We start from the raw sequence: 4,117 nt of genomic DNA, 5'->3' as shown, positions 1-4,117 counted from the left end.
GCGCCACTCGGCCAGCCCTATTTCCCTATTTTTATAGGGAAATAACCAGTCTTGTCTGTGTATCAAGATTATATTTGTGTATGTGTGGTATTCATACTTTAATGGGATTGATTCTTTATACTGCTCATCAACTGATATCAATTATTTATTATGTGCATTGCCCACTTGAACTGTGAGATTCCTAAGAACTATTCCCTCTTCAGTGCCTAGTGATTGGCCTGGCAAAGGAGGTCCCTTAGTAAATATTTGCTGATTGAATGAAGAAATGAGACTGAGGGAGGCAAAGGTTCCAAGCCCAACCAAGCTCCAGCAGGGAGTACTTAGGGAGAATTCTGATTTCATAAAACCTTTTGTACTTCTCTTCTCCATTATGTCTCGCAGAGGGTCGGGACTGAATTCTGGTCATGTCGGGAGTATCGACAACCACAGGCGATCAGGCTCTTGACACACAAGACTGTGTGTACTCCTGGCTCAAGCTTCCTAACTGGTGATTTTGGGTCAGTAACTAATCCTGTGTGAACCTTAGTTTTCTCAGTTATTAAATGACAATATTAACACCCAATTTGGAGAGTTGTTAGGACAACTAAAGGAATTTATATATGTAGAACTACTTAGCAGGTGCTCAATAAATGGCAATTGTCGTTAATATTTGCGTGGTACATAGTATTAGACAGTTTTTAATGGCTGTCCCATGTTTTATCTGCAGAGAGATGACTAAAGAGTGATGTTTTAAAGTTGAGGAAAAATGTCTGTTGTTTAATGATTGACACTGCGAACCAGTTACCTGGACACTCTAGTATATGAAGAGAAGTCAAGATCAACCTCTCAATTTAAATTCAAAAGCTTCTCTGAAGCGATCTGCTGACCAAAATGTGGAATGCTCTGGGAAGTCTCACTGTCAGATTCACAGTATGCCAGCCATTGATCTGACTCATGTGTATGGTGAGTCCTTTTTGATTCTTCTCGAATCATCTGCTTTAGATAGTTCCTTCACACATGGCAGTTCCAGTGCTCGGAGGTTGAGCCATCATGCAGTGGGCCATGTAAGTGGGATTGAAATGGTCAGAGTGTATATAAGTCAGGTTCCTGGGATTTGGGATGCGAGAGGGTGTGTGTGTGCTTTTGCGTGGAATGAAATGTTTGTGAATCTTATCATGTGTCAAACAGCTCTACCTCTCTACTTTAATTTGTGTAACTCTAAGATGGACTTTTTAACCTCTTCCTCATGGGTAGCAAAATCCTGAAAACCATTTTCATGCTCCAGGTAACTCAAGGCACTTTGTCATATTATGGAAGTAGTGTGTTTGTGGTGTGTTACATGCATGGTGTGGAACAGCTTATAGGCATGTGATTGTTGGAATCGAATTGGCTTTAAAGTCCATATTATTCTTCTCTCTGAGGTCCTCTTTCTTGGGACCTTTCTGTCTTGACGAGAGGAAAATCGAGGAGGCAAGGATGGTGTCTGGGTTACTGATGGATTCTTCTCAGGCGAGTAGAAAGTTGACCTTTCTTCAAAATGTCATGCTTGTTTCTATTAGGACCCATGTCCCCAAGCTTCTTAAAGCTATTAGGACCCTGCTTAGGGAATGAGTCCCGGTGAATTTCTCCAGGACTCATGCTATCTCAATATACAGCTGTATACAGGGATTACACTGGAAGTGAATTTTTTATCTCGATCTTTACTAATTCTTTCTGATCCTCAGTTATGCGTGTTGGCTAATTGTTTTACTCAGTATGACAGATCTCATGGAAGGTACCTAATCTTACGGAATTCCTGTGTCACTGGAAATAATTCTTTTGTTATTAGATTTTACAAAGTGCTGCATTGTGTTCAGTGCTAACTGCAGCCCATGATTAAGTTATGGTAAGATAAGTTCAGTCCATGTCAGTGATGCTGGTAAATCCATGTAACTGTCTGTGGTCACCAGGGAGTATCTAAAGCTAGAGAGGAGAAGAGATCTGGGCCCAGGAGGACTGGAGGCTTCTGTCCGCCTTTCTCAGTCCCTCATGCATCTTTTTGAGAACATCAGCGAAGTTGGTACTTAAGCTGAAGCCAGCGTGTGTTTGATGGTTTAGCACTTAGTGACCTTCAAGGATGTGGCCGTGGACTTCACCCAGGAGGAGTGGACTTTGTTGGATCAAACACAGAGAAATATCTACAGAGACGTGATGTTGGAGAACTATGAGAATCTCATTGCAGTAGGTAAGGCTGGCATTGTTTCTTTACTGAGCCCTTTATGAAATGAAAGTTTCTTAAGTATCTTTGCTGTCAATGGGAATACTGTAATAAACAAGCAGATATAGACAAATATAGTCCCTGGCCTCAGGGGCTTTACTGTCTAGAGGATGCTCCATGAAAATGAAAATCTGTGTCAATAAATGACTTTATTTTCTTTAGGGACTAAAAACCTTAAGACTTTAAATGTGTATAAGGTTGGACATGGTGTTCAGGTCTTAGAGATCCCCAGGCATTTGAGGGTACACAGAATATGCTTGGGTTTTTGTTGCTTTTAAAATAGTTTTATTGCATTTATTTTAAATTTTGCATGATTATTTTGCTGTTTATAAAGTGAGACTTTACCGTCTTGAGAAACACTGAAGTCCGAAGGGTTGGTTCCCGATTCAAGGCCATGATTTTCATGTCTTGCAGTCGCCTTTATGTATTTTTCCCGTAAGCAGGGTACGAATCATGCACACCCAGTATCCGCTCAGGGATGGAAGGAGCAGAAGAGCTGTGGACAGGAACCAGGGGAGTTCTGCAGGGTGAGTTCACAAGCAGATACGGTTTTGTGAAGAGCAGTGCTAGCCCGGGAAAGGTGCAGTACCTTTGGAAATGTCACTTTGCAAACTTTTAAAGGTATACGCTTTTTCGGAGAAGGCTGAGGCCATTTGGTTTCTGAGTTTCCCTTTAATTTCTGTTGATCTTCACCTTTTTTGTTCTCTCAGAAAGATCTGTCTGGCTTATTTGAAAATGTCATTCCTTGCAGGTAGCTCTTTTCCCAATACCTACCTATCTTGTTTTCCTGATTCTATCATCGTTTTTGTTTACTGTCAGCCTTAGTTTTGCCCTAAGCTTCATAAACTGCCTACAGTTGACACCAAACCTTTATCATTGCCAAACTCCTAACACAGCCAGACTCTTTGTAGTTCATCTTTCTTTTTGTTTCACCATTTTTATTATGTTTCATTCATATTTAGACATATACATGTGCCATTAGCTTTTTTTTGAGGTAAAATACACATAAATTAACCATTTTAGTGAGTATAATTCATTGATGTTGAGTACATTCATAGCGTTAGGCAACCATTAGCTCTTTTTAGTTCCAAAATATTTTCATCACCTCAAAAGGAAACCATGTACCCATTAAGCAGTCAGTCCCCATTTACCCACACCCCCAATCCCTACAACTACTGATCTGCTTTCTGTCTCTATGGATTTACCTATTCTGCATATATCCCATAAATGGAATTATACAAAATATGAGCTTCTGTGTCTGGCTTCTTTCACTTAGCATAATTTCAAGGTTCATCCATGTTGTAGTTTGTGTCAGTACTTCATTCTTTTTTATGGCTGAACAATACTCAATTTCGTGACTATATCACATTTTGTTTATTCAGTTATCCTTTGATGGACTTTATTTTCACCTTTGCCAATTGTGTATGCTGCTGCTATGCACATTTGTGTACAAATATTTGAATACCTGTTTTCAACTCTTTTGGGTACATAACTAGATATGGGTCATACTGTCATTTTAAGTTTAACTTGTTAAGGATTACCAAACTATTCCCACCAGCAATTTAGAAGACTTCCAGTTACTTTACCAACTTATTTCCTTACCAATCCTTACCAACACTTATTTCCTACTTTAATTTAATACTAACTCTCTTAGCAGATGTGAAGTGGTATCTTATTGTTTTGATTTGCATTTCCCTAAAACAAGCAGTGTTGAGCACCTTTTAATGTGCTTATTGGCCATTTCTCTATCTTCTTTGGAGAAATGCTGATTCAAGTCCTTTGCCCATTTTTTACATTGAATTGCTTGTCTTTTTGTTGTTGAAGTCTTAAGAGTTCTTTATGAACTCTAATAGTGAACCCTTCTGAGATATGATTTGCAAA

General features: G+C 39.3%; 1 long non-coding RNA gene across 1 annotated transcript in view; it reads left to right on the top strand.

The window, feature by feature from the left end:
- Window positions 1–933, top strand: part of LOC109391671 (uncharacterized) — a 17,196-nt gene extending 16,263 nt beyond the window's left edge. The window contains exon 3 of the long non-coding RNA XR_002125886.1: window positions 707–933. This is a non-coding gene — a long non-coding RNA (uncharacterized LOC109391671). The remainder of the gene's footprint in view (window positions 1–706) is intronic.
- The last annotated feature ends 3,184 nt before the right edge of the window (window positions 934–4,117 follow it).

This window comes from Hipposideros armiger, unplaced genomic scaffold (genome assembly GCF_001890085.2).
Source record: "Hipposideros armiger isolate ML-2016 unplaced genomic scaffold, ASM189008v1 scaffold_298, whole genome shotgun sequence".
NCBI classification, from domain to species: domain Eukaryota; kingdom Metazoa; phylum Chordata; class Mammalia; order Chiroptera; family Hipposideridae; genus Hipposideros; species Hipposideros armiger.
This window is presented reverse-complemented; position numbering and strand designations above follow the sequence as displayed.